This window comes from Giraffa tippelskirchi, chromosome 9 (genome assembly GCF_054371585.1).
Source record: "Giraffa tippelskirchi isolate mGirTip1 chromosome 9, T2T-mGirTip1v1.2.pri, whole genome shotgun sequence".
Classification (NCBI taxonomy): Eukaryota; Metazoa; Chordata; class Mammalia; order Artiodactyla; family Giraffidae; genus Giraffa; species Giraffa tippelskirchi.
The window spans coordinates 33,089,394-33,106,281 of record NC_137283.1 but is presented as its reverse complement, the minus strand read 5'-3'; the positions used below and the strand labels follow the sequence as shown (position 1 = coordinate 33,106,281).

Sequence of the window (16,888 nt, the reverse complement as noted above, 5' to 3'; positions counted from 1 at the left end):
TTTTTGAAAGAGTTTTAGAAGGACAGGCATTAGGTCTTCTCTAAATGTTTGACAGAATTCTCCTGTGAAACCATCTGGTCCTGGGCTTTTGTTTTTTGGGAGATTTTTGATCACAGGTTCAATTTCAGTGCTTGTAATTGGGTTGTTCATAATTTCTGTTTCTTCCTGGTTCAGTCTTGGAAGATTGAACTTTTCTTAGAATCTGTCCATTTCTTCCAGGTTATCTATTTTATTGCCATATAGTTGTTCATAATAATCTCTTATAAACCTTTGTATTTCTGCATTGTCTGTTGTAATCTCTCCTTTTTCATTCCTAATTTTGTTGATTTGATTCTTCTCTCTTTTTTTCTTGATGAGTCTGGCTAAGGGTTTGTCAATTTTGTTTATCTTCTCAAACAACCAGGTTTTAGTTTTATTAATCTTTACTACTGAGTCTTTCATTTCTTTTTCATTTCTGCTCAGATCTTTATGATTCTTTCCTTCTACTAATTTTGGGTTTTTTTCCTTCTTCTTTTTCCAGTTGCTTTAGGTGTAAAGTTAGGTTGTCTATTTGATGTTTTTCTTGTTTCTTGAGGTAGGACTGTATTGCTATAAACTTCCCTCTTAGAACTGCTTTTGCTGCATCCCATAGGTTTTGAGCTGTAGTGTTTTCATTGTCATTTGTTTCTAGAAAATTTTTGATTCCCCTTTCGATTTCTTCAGTAACCTGTTGGTTACTTAGAAATGTGTTGTTTAATCTCCATGTGTTTGTGTTTCTTACAGTTTTTTTTTTTCTTGTAATTGATATCTAGTCTCATAGCATTGTGGTCAGAGAAGATGCTTGATAAAATTTCAATTCTCTTAAATTTACTTAAGTTTGATTTGTGACGCAAGATGTGGTCTATCCTGGAGAATGTTCCATATGCACTTGAGAAGAGGGTGTATTCTTCTGTATTTGGATGGAATGTCCTGAAGATATCAATGAGATCCATCTCATCTAATGTATCATTTAAGACTTGTGTTTCCTTATTAATTTTCTGTTTTGATGATCTGTCCATTGGTGTGAGTGGGGTATTAGAGTCTCCTACTTTTATTGTGTTACTGTCAATTTCTCCTTTTATATCTGTTAGTGTTTGTCTTATGTATTGAGGTGCTCCTATGTTGGGTGCATAGATATTTACAATTGTTATGCCTTCCTCTTGGATTGATCCCTTGATCATTATGTAGTGTCCTTCCTTATCTCTTGCAATATTCTTTATTTTAAGGTCTATTTTGTCTGATATGAGGATTGCTACTCCAGCTTTCTTTTGCTTCCCATTTGCATGGAATATATTTTTCCATCCTCTCACTTTCAGTCTATATGTGTCTTGAGGTCTGAAGTGAGTTTCCTGTAAACAGCATACATATGGGTCTTGCCTTTGTATCCATTCAGCCAGTCTTTTGGTTGGAGCATTTAATCAATTTACATTTAAAGTAATTATATATATATATATATATATATATATATATATATATATATTCCTATTGCCATTTTCTAATTGTTTGGGGTTGATTTTGTAGATCTTTTTTCTTCTCTAGTATTTCTTGACTATATAAGTCCGTTTACCATTTGTTGTAAAACTGGTTTGGTGGTATTGAATTCTCTTAACTTTTGCTTGTCTGAAAAGCTTTTTATTTCTCCATCAGTTTTAAATGAGATCCTTGCTGGGTACAGTAATCTTGGTTGTAGATTTTTCCCTTTCAGTAGTTTAAATATATCCTGTCATTCCCTTCTGGCCTGCGGAGTTTCTGCTGAAAGATCAGCTGTCAAATGTATGGGGTTTCCCTTTTATGTTACTTGTCGCTTCTCCCTTGCTGCTTTTAATATTCTTTCTTTGTGTTTAATCTTTGTTAGTTTGATTAGTATGCGTCTTGGCGTGTTTCTCCTCGGGTTTATCCTGTATGGGACTCTTTGTGCTTCTTGGATTTGATTGGCTATCTCTTTTTCCATGCTGGGGGAATTTTCAACTATAATCTCTTCAAGAATTTTCTCATACCCTTTCTTTTACTCTTCTTCTTCTGGGACCCCTGTAATTCAAATGTTGGTGCATTTTATATGGTCCCAGATATGGGACCCATTTGATATGGTCTCTGAGTCTGTCCTCAGCTCTTTTCATTCTTTTTTTCTTTATTCTGCTCTTCAGAAGTTATTTCCACCATTTTATCTTCCAGCTCCCTGATTTGTTCTTCTGCTTCAGATATTCTATTATTGATTCCTTCTAGAGTATTTTTAATTTCAGTAATTGTGTTGTTTGTCTCTGTATGCTTATTCTTTAATTCTTCTAGGTCTTTGTTAATTGATTCTTGCATTTTCTCCATTTTGTTTTCAAGGTTTTTGATAATCTTCACTATCATTATTCTGAATTATTTTTCAGGTAATTTTCCTATTTCCTTTTCATTTATTTGGACTTCTGTGTTTCTAGTTTGTTCCTTCATTTGTGCAGTATTTCCCTGCCTTTTCTTTTTTTTTTTTAAGTTATTGTGTTTGAGGTCTCCTTTTCTTAGGCTTCAAGGAAAGGTTAATTCTTTCCTTGAAGAAGGTTGAATTCTCTCTTCCTTTTGGTTTCTGTCCTCCTGTTTGGTCCAGTGGTTTGTGTGAGCTTCGTATAGGTTGAGATTTGTGCTGAGCTTTTGTTTGTTTGTTTGTTTTTCCTCTGATGGGCAAGGCTGAGTGAGGTGGTACTCCTGTCCACTGATGACTGGGTTTGTATTTTTGTTTTGTTTGTTGTTTAGATGAGGCATCCTGCACAGGGTGCTACTGGTGGTTGGGTGATGCGGGGTCTTGCATTCAAGTGGTTTCCTTTGTGTGAGTTCTCACTATCTGATACTCCCTAGGGTTAGTTCTCTGGTAGTCTAGGGTCTTGGAGTCAGTGATCTCACTCCAAAGATTCAAGGTTTGATCTTTGTAACAGCGTACTCTATTGATTTGTCTCAATCAAATCCACATATTTTTCCATCTCTAAATATACCAGTTAATTATGTCATTCAAGGAAGCATTTTTACATGTCCTTCAGTATCTCCCAGAGTTTGGTCAAATTCATGTCCTTTGAGTCAGTGATGCTATCTAACCGTCTCATCCTCTGCTAACCTTTTTCTCCTTTTGCCTTCAATCTTTTCCAGCATCAGGCTCTTCACTTCAGGTGGCAAAAGTATTAGAGCTTCAGCTTCAGCATCAGTCCCTTGTAACTGATGAATGAAATGTGGGCCAGTGTGTGGATGTCAGTCCAGCAAGGCAAGTGGAAAGTCCCGTCCCAGAGCTTGTCTCAGTTTCTTGGCAAGGTCCAAGGGAGGGGACCACGAGAGGTGGGCTCATGAGAGGAGCCCACCCAGTTGTGGTGGATCTTCCCTCCTGGGTTTCAGCACCAGAATGTAAGGCGAGTGCAGAGAAAAAGACAGCAAGCTGGGCAGTCAGGCAAGAAAAGGGAAATTTATTAGAGGGAAAAGAGAGGGTGACTGACTATGTTAATATTTGACAAAATAGAGTTTAAGATGAAAGGCATTACTAAAATTCAGAAATAGAAAGATGTAGATAAAATAATTCTTAAATACTGTATTCCCACATGTGACAAAAGTCATATCAATCAAATTTACTAAAAAGTAGTTGTTAAAACCCTAGTCAAGCTTTCCTACACATACTATATATATACATATATGAAGTTAGTCAATCTAAGAAAGGAATGGAAAATTTTAGTCAAGTCAAATTTGAGGATTATAATCCAGGAACAGCATCTCAGAAAGCTCTGAGAACTGTTTAATCTACTAGAGGTCAAGACACAGTTACATAAATTTTTTGAGATGGAGGACTCTATATTACATATTATTGCTGGCTTACACAATCCAGATCTAAGTACCATGTGACCTCTTATGAGATCTACAAGGAACACTATCTTTCAGTAGTTGTTTTACTGATGCTAGGAGAATACTACTGTTTATGGTAACAGGTATTTCTGTCACTGGGAAGGCCTGGAGCATGCAGAATGCAGATACACAGTGCACAGCTGGGAGAGAGAGGAGGCCAAAGGGCCTGTTTAAATTTTTCTTGTCTTGATATAAAATATGAATTCTATTTCATTTATATCATTTACACATATAATTAATGTGTATATTTCACTAGGGCAAAAACAAATGGTTTGGTGACAAAGTATGACAAAATAGGAGAGAATACTTCAACTAGGTGTTTAGATTTCTTGCTCAATCTATGCCTAAACCCACTGAGTTCATTTTATTAGTCTGTGTGGCAAGCGAAAATGTAATCAAATTTTTTTTTATATTGTGGATGAAAAATTATCACTCGCCATCTCCCTCCACAAGGATTAGGTCTCTAGCCACTCTAGTCACTAACCTTCAACACACCCTGAAAGGAATTCAGGGTGGAAACTAGGAAGGAGGCACTCTGTGCTATGCGAAAGACTGGCAGAACAGGACTTCAGATAGGTAGACATTTTTCTTGGAGTTGTGACATCTTATCATTATTAATTTGCCTTTTATGTTTATCAACAACTTTCTGCAAAAGCATATTTTTATTTTATTATTTTTTCTCCTGTTATTTATGTATTTATTTTTGTCTTGGAATATAGCCAATTACCCTGGGTAGGGAAGATTGGAGGGCATGGCAACCCATTCTAGTATTCTTGCCTGGAGAATCCCATAGACAGGGGAACCTGATGGGCTACAGTCCGTAGATTTGCAAAGAGTTGGACACGACTGAAGCGACTTAGCATGCTCGCACGCATAGCCAATTAACAATGTTGTGATAGTTTCAGGTGAACAGCGAGGGGACTCAACCATAAATATACATGTGCCCATTCTCAGAAGAAGATTTTATGAGCTCAAATTCTTACATCTTCTCATATCTAGAAAAGCCCTAAAATCATAAACAGAGATTATCTGTTCCTCACGACTGGCAGCAACCTTCTTGTGAAGAGCAGTAACTTCCCCAAATGCATACTTTACATACCCTCCTTCACTAAAATCAAAAGTATGTAATCACCTTTCTTTCCTCTTATCTTTTTGGAGCAGTTCCTCAGAGTTATCTGAGAGGCTGTCTCCTAAGCTACAGTCCTCACTTTTCCCCAAATAAAACCTAACTCACAATTCTCATGTTTGCATTTCTCTTTGTGGTTGACAATATCTGACCTCATTCCTTAATCTACCCACCCATTTCTGACCATTATCCACTAGGTAGAGTCAAGACCAATTCAGTGACAGCTTTAGAGTCAGGACCAATTCAGTGACAGCTTTAGAGATGTAGGGAATGTTGAAATTGGGTTGGAAAATACACAGTGTGATATAAAACATAACATGAAAATTAAACTTCAACCATAAGCTGAGAATCATGTAATAATTAAGATTATTTTCTTAAGAAATTATTTAGGGTTTCCTCAGTTGTTTATGAAAGATGTTTATTGCTATTACCCTTAATATTCTTTTTTTTTTTTTTTTTAGTACAAGAAACAGGCATAGAGCTGACAATTTTTAGAATTACAGAGAGATACTGAGCCTTCTGATGAAATTTAGCATACAATGGTATGCTTTCTGTGTAACCAAATTGTGTTATGTATTTCTAAAGTGAGTGTTACAATACACTCTGATATGACTTTATATTGTAATTTTATTTACCACCATCTTCTTGGTAATACAGTATGACAAAAGATTCAGAAATTAAAACTGTGTCTACCTTTCTGTGCTGCTAGTTGATATACATGTCTGTACATGGGTAACATCCTAGGCAAGTCTTCTCTCCTGCAAGTAATATAAGAGTTTTAGTTTTAACTTTCTTTTATTACTGAAGCTTGAAAAAATTAAAGTGTTAGTCACTCAATCATGTCTGACTCTTTGTGACCCCATGGACTGCAGCCCGCCAGGCTCCTCCGTCCATGGAATTCTCCAAATAAGAATACTGGAGTGGGTTGCTATTCCCTTCTCCAGGGGATCTCTCCAAGCCAGGAATTTAATCTGGGTCTCCCGCATTGTAAGAAGATTCTTTACATCTGGAACACCAAGGAAGCTCCCATTATTGAAGTCTACAGAAAATTAATTCACATTAGCAAAGTATATTATGTTTTGAGTAATTATAACCATCCTTTACGACTTATGGGCTTCCCAGGTGGCGCTAGTGGTAAAGAACCTGCCTGCCAATGCAGGAGATGTAAGAGTAGCAGGTTCGATCCCCGGGTCAGGAAGATTCCCTAGAGAAGGGCATGGCAACCCACTCCAGTATTCTTGCCTGGAGAATCCGATGAACAGAGAAGCCTGGCAGGCTACAGTCCATGAGGTCACAAAGAGTCGGACAGGCTGAAGTGACTTAGCATGCACACATGCATTATCACTTACACATTATTTTGAATTTATTTGCTTTGTCATTGTGTCCTCACATGGAGAGGGGGAGCATCAGCTCTCTAGTGTCTCTCTTTATAAGGGCACTAGTCCCATCAGGAGGGCCCACTCTCATGAACACACCTAAACCTGATTACCTCCCAAAGGCTGCATCTCCACATACCATCATACTAGAGGGAAAGGCTTTGACATAGAAATTTTGGGAAGACACATTTCAGTCCATAGCGGCAATCAATAAGGAGGTCTCCAAGGTCCAATCCACTACAATGAACTATCAGGTCTCATAAGCACTGAGTGCTGATGAAGCATTTTTTTCTACCAGCACAGACTGGGACTAGTCAACCAGGCAGCTTCGAGTGCAGTGCTGGTAAATCAAAGTCAGCTCAGACTAAGTCATTATAAAGAGGCATACGTATATTGTCACCATCCTGATTAGGTCTCTCCCTCTTTTTTTTTTTTTTTTTTCCTCATAATGAGAGACATCAGTTGACACTGTGTAGCTAACTCTGCAATCATCCATCATCACTGATAGAAAAACACCCTGAGGAGAGAAGCATCATCCCCTTCATTTAACAAAGATGTATTAACAAATAGTGCGTTCCATCATATCCAAATATTCTTTCTTAATGACTCAACCTACAACTTTACTTCTACCAATTTACCTTAAAGAAAAATTCAAAACAATTTTTATTGCCACCTCATTTTAAGATTTTAAACTTTAATAGGAGAACCTCCTTTATACTGCCTCATATATCTGGGATTTTCTTTTTTTTTCCTGCTTGTTTTTTGCTTCTTTATTTGCAACAATGTAAATAAATCTGCAAGATTAGAACAATACAGTTTTGTAAGTGTTTCACTCTGAATCACCAAAAGGTTAGTATTTTGCCACATTTGCTTTATTCCTTTGTAGGCATATATACTTTATTTTTAATTGAAGTATAGCTGATTTACAGTGGCATGTTAGGTTCAGGTATACAGCATAGTGATTCAGTTATATATATGTATGTGTAACTGAAACATATATGTGTATATATTTGCATATATTTTATATTTATGTATGTTCTCAGATTCTTTTTCCTTACAGGTTATTACAAAAAATTGACTATAGTTCCCTGTAGGAACTTGTTGTGTGTGTATAGTTTTATACTTATTGTTTATGCTAGACCATTTGAAAGTATGTTGCAAGACTCATGACTCTTCACACCTACAGCTCAAACCTATATTCTCTTAGAAGAAAAGCATTTATGTAACAAAACCCAGTGCATGAAAGGAAGAATATGCTGGTCTCCACCAAGGACAGGTGTGAAAGGGGCCAATTTTTTTAATGAAGATGCATAGCAATTAAATTTCCCCTATGACTGTAGACACTTGATAAATAAAAGAATTCCAAGCTGAATTTAGGCCTGCTCCTTTGGCCTGAGTCATTCAGAAAGTGTTGGGATTGTATTTGCACTACAGGAAACCTAACACAGGAGGAAAAATCAGCAATTTATTGATTTGGTCCATTCCAAACACTTCCTTAGACTATTTCTGAGACCCTGTGCTGCATGCATTCTTGTAAATGATTGTACTGGCTCCCTCTCAGCCATCAGGATTAACATACTGCTGGGCCAGGTTTGCTTTTTGATTCACAGATTAACAACCCACAGATCTCCTTTTACCAGGCATCACATCATGGTTTTGGAGCCAATCATTCTACAAGCCTCAAGCTTGAGGCTCAGATGGGGAAACAAACCTTGCCATCTGGGATCCAACCTTAAACCCAAATTCTAACACAAGCTGACAGTGGGGAGGTCAAAATTACCTTGGTGTAGTTTACTTACAGCTCCTGACCTTGAAGTACTGTAACAAATTCCTTCTATTTCCTCCCTTACCTCTGGATTTGTGTCTGACAAAACTTGCTAACTGACAAACTCAGTTAGCACCATGGACTTTTACTACACCCTCTGTCCTTGGTCACTAACCACTGATCATTTCCTGACTCCTCTTACCATGCTAGACTTTTCTTAGAGAAAGGTGCTTCAGGGCAAGAAGGTCTCACCATAGCCCTCACCTTATTATCCACAGTCAGCACCTAATTATGTCATGCTACTCTTTTTTTTCCCCCATTGGGACTAAATCTTGCTTAATCAAGCTGGCCAATGTATCAGTGGCTTTGGTTTCCTTTTCCCACATGATTGGGCTAAAGTAATCTTAGCAGTTGCTAGTTAATTTCAAAATCAGATATGGGGACTTCCCTCGCGGTCCAGTGGCTAAGACTCTGTGCTCCCAATGCAGGGGGCCCGGATTTGATCCCTGGTCAGGGAACTAGACCCGACATGCTGTAACTAAGGGTTTGCATGCTGCAACTAAAGATCCCCCATGTCACAACGAAGTTGGAAGATCCTGTGTGCCACACTGAACACCTGGTACACCTAAATAAATAAATGTGTGTGTGTTTTTTTTAAGTCATATATGTTCATGCACAGATTGCCTCTTATCTGTCAAGTCACTGAGAGTAGCTGCTAGGTTTTGTTTATGCCCAATCACTAAAAGCACCTAGCATAATCTTTGTCTGGTATGTTTGTCATTGATGTGAATCTCCAAATATTTCTGGCTTTCTTCCCTCTGAGAATGGTAGAATTGAATGTTCCATCCTATTTGCAATGAGGAATGGCCACTTGACTTTTCTGGCCACTGAAATGGGAAGGAAAGTGATGCATATTTTTCCAGGTGGAAATTTTAAGAGCCAGTGCACAATTCACCACTCACTTGCTTTCTTGCAGATATGGCGACCGTCCCCATTTATGAGGGTGCCCACCCATTCTGGGTCTCTGAGTGACTACAGTGAGCAGAGATTTCTGCTTGCCTCAGTTGGACATACACAACAGTGAAAAATAAAATTTTTGGTGAGTTACACTACTGGAAGTATGGGATTATTTGTCACCACAACATATTTAGTCTATTCTAAAGTATACATGCTTCCCTGGTAGCTCAGTGGTAAAGAATTTGTCTGCCAAGCAGGAGATGTGGGTTTGATTCCTGGGTCGGGAAGATCCCCTGGAGAACGGAACGGCAACCCACTCCAGCATTCTTGCCTGGGAAATCCCATGGACAGAGAAGCCTGGCGGGCTACAGTCCAGGGGGTTGCAAAGAGTCTGACACGACTTCGCAACTAAACAACAATACGTGCTGGTTTTAATGTCAGGGACATTTGGACTCAGAGCACCCATGAGGGTGGTTTGGTTCCTCTTCCCTTACCCTTAGCAAGGCTAGAGGTCACTGATGGTGACAGCTGGGAAAAGTGCTGCATCTCAGGCTCCTGATCAAGTTTAACTCTAAGCTGCAAAACTGGTAAATGTTCCATGAAGAATAAAAATTAATTGCCATAATTATCTGGAAAATTAAACTGAATTTTCCCTATCACAGTCCTACTACTACTAATAACTAGTATTCACTGAGCATTTTCTTCATGCCCGTCAATGGACTAAATGCTTTGCAATAATCTATATAAATTATCTCCTGTGTTCCTTATAACTGTAAATGCTATTATTAGCTCAGTTTTAGAGCCGAGGAAACAAAGGCATCAGGAAGTTATTCATTTGTTTGAGGTCACAGCTAGAATGCGGTTCAACAAGAGTTTGAACTGGGGTAGTCTGATCTCATAGCCTGCACTTCTTGACAGCTATGATAACCTACTTCCTAAAGAATGATTCTCTGATTTTCCAGAAAATGAGGTCCTGGTGAATGTGAAGACATGTGCCTAACAAATCAGGGCTACATGTGCTCTAACAAGGAAGCCTTATGAGATGGTTGGAAAAAATAGCCATTTATTTGAAATGAGGCGAGATCCTAAACCTGTAACCAAATTGATCAAACCTATGTATATAAGTGAATACATTTCTTTCTGAGGGATGGATTGGGTCATTCAAGAAAGATACATGAAAGAAACCATTGGGTTTGGGTCACATCTAATGTATTGAGTGTTATAATTTTGGTTCCAGACCCATAGAAAGAATTCTGCCACAATTATGAGGCTTGATGTTTATCATGAGTGTGTGTGCATGTGTAAATCACTCAGTCACGTCTGACTCTTTGTGACCCCCTGGACTGTAGCTCTCCAGGCTCCTCTGTCCATGGAATTCTTCAGGAAAAAAAAATTACTGGAGTGGGTAGCCACTCCTGTCTCCAGGGGATCTTCCTGACCCAGGGATCAAACTCAGGTCTCCTGCATTGCAGGCAGAGTCTTTACTGTCTGAGCCACCAGGGAAGCCTGTCTCTATCATAGTAACCAGTTTATCTTCAAGACTTTAATCTAGTAAAGTGGCTAATCTCCAGAGATGGCCACAAAGGAACCAGACCTTCCAGGTATTCAAGTCCTCATCCCATATGAATCTCACACTGCCGCAGTCAAGTGGACCATGCAATTAACAGACAGATGTGGGGTGATTGTTTACCTCACAATTTTCCCTTTAAAGTATTACTCTTTGAGGTCTTTCATATTTTGAGATTCTCTCAATTTGTATGAATATTAAACACTTGATGGAGAGACAAGGAGGAGACAGGAGAGAGAAGTTCAACTGCTGGAAAGTTTTGTACACTTATCTAGGTGTTAGTTCATCCACTGTGTTACTTTCCTGTCGCTGCTGTAACAAATTACCACAGATTTAGTGGCTTAAAACAAAACAAATGACCTTACAGTCCTGGATGTCAGAAAACCTGAAACTAACATGTCAGCAGGACAGACTTCCTCATGCAGGCTCTAGGGTAGAATCGATTACCTTGCCTTGCTAACTTCTCCAGCCTGCCTGCATTCCTTGGCTTATGCTCCTGACTCATTTTGAAAGCACGTCACTCATCCTCTGCTTCTGTCATCACATCTCCTTCTTCTGGTGTTGACCCCTTTTTCTCCTCTTATAAGGACCCTTGTGATTATACTGAGTCCACCTGGATAATCCAGGGTCATCTTCCCATCTTGAAATTCTTAATTTAAGCACATCTCCAAAGTCTCTTGGAGAAGGAAATGGCAACCCACTCTAGTACTCTTGCCTGGAAAATCCCAGGGATGGAGGAGCCTGGTGGGCTGCTGTCTATGGGGTCGCACAGAGTTGGACACGACTGAAACGACTTAGCAGCAGCAGCAGCCAAAGTCTCTTGTGCTTTATAAGGTAACACATTCACAGATTCTAGGGCTCAGAACATGGACATCTTTGGGCAGCCACTACTCTGTCTGCTATTCCCATTCACCATTTGACGTATTCATTTATGCAATTAGTTATGTGAACATCTATTTGGCACCTAACATACATCAGACAGTAAGCTAGGTGATGGGGATATAAAGAAGAAGGATTGACCAGATGCACACAAAGCAACATACACAGATCTTAAAACAAAGTACTGAGTGAAAAAAGTAAGAAATAAAATAGATCCATAGCACAATACCATTATATAAAGTGCACAAAACAACAGTCAAATTTACAAGAACAGATATAAACAGAGGGATCCACATCAAACCATTACAATGGCTGTATATGAAGTAGAAGAAGATGGGATTAGAGGATGTGGGGAGGGGTAAAGAAAGTAGGACATCTGTAACACGAGAGATGAGGCTTCTGAACCAAAAACACTATTGTGTTATGAACACAAGAGATGATTAACTCAAATCCTTGCAATGAATATTTAAAAGGAAGATAAACAAAACAGCTTTAAATAATAAACATAGTAGATTGATATAAAGTGTAATAGAACTGTTAACAAAGCGGGAGGGCACAGAACAGAGAGAAGCATATTGCACTACAGTGGTTCTCAACTGGGGATGGTTTCCCCAAGGGACATTTGACCACCTCTGGGGACATTTTTGGTTGTCAAGTCCTCATGGAAGGTACTGCTGGCAGCTGGTGCATAGAGACCATGGATACTAGTGAGCAGCATCTGATAATGCACAGGACAGACCCAACCCTCCCCACCCCCCACCACCAAAAATTTATCTGCTGGCAAATATGAATAGTGCCAAGATTAAGAAATCCTGGTGGTAGAACAAGCAGAAATAAAAATTAAATATGTCCGAAACTACTGTGGCATGCCAGCAGATATGCTTTCTAAATATTTGATTCTTTTAGGGATTAAAATGCCATCAGCTCTTCATCTTTTGTGTTCTCTCTGCTGTGTTTAATAGACTTCTTTCCTAATACCTTATGCCTCTTCTCCATGAATTTCTGTTCCTATGGCTACATGCTGAAGACACTGATGTTTCTTCTCTTTACGTTTTCCAGTGATACCATGAGCTTAAAGATTTGTATCATGACTGAGGTTAGAAAGAAGCAGCAATCACTGATTAATTCTATCAGTCTCATTTGGGTTATAAGATAATCTTCATACAAGGAAGGGTGTTGATGTCTCACATTTTGACAGTGGCTTTGGCTCTCTCAATCATTCTAAGTTTAAATATTGTAACTGAAGGGTCCAGTAGAGTAATTCTGTTCAAAGTTTCCAGTTTTGTATTCAGTTATATAGTAGAATAGTGAGTTATGATCAGCTTAACAAATATCAATGGTTAATCATGAATACACATGATATATAATTATATGTGATTAACGATATACATGTAATTATATATATGGTTAATCATTCATGTATATGTAATATGGCTTCCCTGGTGGCTCAGATGGTAAAGAATCCACCTACAATGCAGGAGACATGCCCTCGATCGGGACGATCCCCTAGAGAAGGAAATGGCAACCTACTCCAGTATTCTTGCCTGGGAAATCCCAAGAACAGAGGAGCCTGGTGGGCTACAGTCTGGGGAGTTGCAAAGAGTTGGACACAACTGAGCACATATGCACACATATATCACATTATATCATTTACATCTATCTATCCATCCATCCATATATAAACCTTAGTCTATTCAAGCTCCTACAACAGAATACCATAGACTGGGTAGTTTATAAACAACAGAAATTCATTTCTCACAATTCTGGAGGCTGGAAAATCAAAGCTCAAGGCACTGATGGGTTTGGTTTCCAGTGAGGACTTGCTTCCTGGTTCACAGATGTCTGTCTTCTCACTGTGTCCTCACATGGTGAAATGTCTCTGGGGGTCTCTTTTATAAGGGCACTAATTTCTTTCATGGGAGCTTCATCCTCATAATCTAATCACCTTCCAAAGGCCCTGTCTCCAAATACTATCACATTAGAGACAGGTTTCCACATCAGTTTTGCAGAGACACACTCAGTGTCTCTATCTGTACTGCTATCTTTATCTCTATCATCAACACATACTGTTTCTGGTATCAGGAACACTGCTTTATACAGTGCCTGCTCAGAATGCAGGTTCAGGTGGAGGATGGAGGTGATAAATATTCTTGAGGAACTGACTATCCCAGCTGCTACTTTTAGTGCTTCCCTGGTGGCTCAGATGATAAAGAATCTGCCTGCAATGCAGGAAACCTGGGTTCAATCCCTGGATCGGGAAGATCCCTTGGAGAAAGGAATGGCTACCCATCCCAGAATTCTTGCGTGGAGAACTCCATGGAAGAGAAGCCTGGCAGGCTGCAGTCCATGGGGTCACAAAATGATCCTCCCTTTTTTTCACATATATGCTAAATTTCAAATACTTAAAAGACAAATTAATATGGTTTAACATCTTACAGTATGATCAAATTCAGTGATTCACAAAATGCAATCTTCTAGTTACTACCATGTTGAGTCCTCACCTCACCTTAGATGGAATAAAAATTAAAATACAACAAAGGTTAGTAATGTTCAATCAGTAAACCTGATGCTGCTTTCTATTTAAAGTTTTGTATTTCAAAGAAAGTAAATCATATACAATATGTAAGGTTCTAGAAATTACCCCCCATCTCTTTCAATGTGTAATATTATATCAAATTTATATTCAAATAATCACTTATTTTCAAGTAATCACTTTTATATTCAAATAATAAAATTGAAAATATAATTATTTGAAAATTATATTCAAATAATCACTTTTGTTACTGCACTTGAGGCAGTATTCCAGTCACCACAACAGTCTTCAGCAAGGAAAATGTCATCTTTTATTGCAGCCATAGCCTGAAAAGAATGATACTATATATACACTATAAGATGTCATTTGTTAAAAAGTAGAAGTCACAGGAATTCTCTATTTTCATTTTAAGTTGCTCTGGTCAGTTTCACAGCCTGAATCAAAACTGAATAGGGAAACTGGAAAACTGCAGAAGAGATTTGCAGAAATGAAGTCCTATTTTTTTTTATACTTTCTTCATCAGAGTTGCTATCATTCTTGTGTTATGTGGTATTATTATGGACATGAGCCTGAGCACACCTGATAATTGCTAAGTCATTCTCTTCAAGTAGAGCAGAAAAAAAAAACAACAACAAGGCAACTGTGCAATTTTCTTATTTTCCAAATGTGCTGCTTTCCTTTCATCTGTCAGAATTTAAATGTGAAGACTTTTCAACTCTCAAACAAGTATGGTTATAGCAATCTCCTTTGCCTTCAGTTCCTAGGTAATAAATAATAAAGTAATAATGCTCTAAATGTCTAATTTGAAATAAATATAGGTCCTTCAACTGTTCTGGTTTGCTTTTTCAATTTTCATCTTCACCAAAATTTACTTTAAACTGTAACTATTTGAGAAGATTGCTTCAGAGGACAATACAGTACTTAATACATAAAGAAAAAAACGAGTTTACCCTTGCTGCTGCCTTTCTAGATTGGCAATGAGTTCTTCTTAAATTTCAAATCAGAGCTATTTGAAAATAAAGCTGTAGTCTTTGGCTACTTAATATCAATCCTGAAACAAAATCTCCTTTGTGTTCTTACAGATCACTGAGAATAACTACTATGGGACTACTGACTCAATTTTGACATTTTCCCACATATTCTGTATTTTTCAAAAGTGCCTTTTGAATGATGATGGACTCTACCATGTAATTTGCCCAGTAGGATGGAGTTTATTTGCAGTGTCTTACAAATGGCAACCTTGTAATTATAAATCTTCATTTTTTTCCCTATTTATATTTAAATTGACTTTTGCTTTTTATATTCTGCCCACCTCCAAATTTAGAAATTCCTGTGGCTCAAAGAATCAGAGAACTTAAAAAAATGAAAAAAAAATATTGCCAAATCTGTTTCTTAATTAAGTGAAAATTAAGTGAAAAAGCAAATTGGCCAAATTTCTACAACCTTAAACAGGTGGCTACCAAAACCAAACTCAAACAATAAAACCCCTGTTTTAACAGGTTTGAAAGGTTGATAGGTAAAATACAAAACACCCAATTAAATTTGATTCAGATAACAAGTGATATTTTACTATAAGTATCTCCCCAATACTGTGCCTTCTGTGTTTTTATTTGCTAAATTTGGCAATCCTAAGGATTGATGTCATTTCTTTTGTGTCTGTTAGTTGCTCAGTTGTGTCCAGCTCTTTGTGACCCAATGGACTGAAGCCTGCCAGGCTCCTCCTTCCATGGAATTCTCCAGGCAATAATACTGGAGTGGGTAGCCATTCCCTTCTCCAGGGGATCTTCCCAACCCAGGGATCAAACCCAGGTCTCCCGCTTTGTAGTCAGACTCTTTACCGTCAGAGCCACCAGGGAAGCCATCAATATTGTGAGTGAAATTCCCACTATTTCCATAAGGTAGAAAGCAACAACATTTGGCTCATAAAAAGATGGAAATTTAAAGTCCTGAATAACAAAAGTTAAATCAATTTCATTCATGCAGAACTGTGAATCTAGGGTTATCAATGTCCACATATCCCAGCCCCAAAGAAACACCAATTCTTGTTAACCTGCACAGAATTATAATGCTTTGAGCTCTAAATTATTCAGCCAACCTTGTAGGACAGAATTGTATTGTTTTTCCTCATTCTCTCTGTTCCACGATTATAACTTAAATTCTGAGATCCTTCATCAGGAGATTCAACTGTTTGGTCTTTTCAGGGTTAGAAAAGCTATGCTGATGCACTAACTATATATCATCCAAAATTTCCTTCCTCTTCACTGGTAAGACTTCCTTACAAGTCAAAGATCTGGAAATAGCATTTCCAGTGTTAGCTCATTTGTGCCTTACATTTATTTTTCAAATATTAACTACCTATAATGTGCCAGGCACCCTGTTATATGCTAGAAATAAGGGACAAGAAAATAAAAACATGTCAACTGTAAAACATTTTTGTTTTCTTTCAAAAAGCTTGCTGCCTCTGAGGCAGCTAGAAAAGGAATTATTATTCACACATTACAGGTGAAGGAGCTAAGTGACCAAGAATTAAATGGTCTTATCCAAAGGCCCCACATTAAGAAGTAGAGCCAGGGATTCAAGAATCGTCCCTCGTTTCAGGCTCAGGGCACTTTCCAGGATTTCTTCAAAGGAAAATCCAGACTACTTAGTATCTTCACCACTCAATTTACCAGGAGCAAAAAGGAAAGCGTCTTGAATCCCTCTGAATGTTCATGTACTCTTAAAAGTGGAACAGGTGTTCCCCAGGTGCTTAAGAAAAGCAACGCATTGAGTGGGAGTTAAAGATCCTGAGCAGCGGTTGTAACCAGAC

General features: G+C 38.2%; 1 protein-coding gene across 2 annotated transcripts in view; it reads right to left on the bottom strand.

Moving 5' to 3' along the window:
• SUCLG2 (succinate-CoA ligase GDP-forming subunit beta) overlaps positions 1–16,888 on the bottom strand; it is a 626,520-nt gene that overhangs the window by 5,932 nt on the left and 603,700 nt on the right. For both annotated transcript variants that reach the window (XR_014064918.1, XR_014064922.1), the window contains one exon: positions 5,696–5,760. The gene's annotated coding sequence lies outside the window, so the exon portion shown is untranslated. The remainder of the gene's footprint in view (positions 1–5,695; positions 5,761–16,888) is intronic.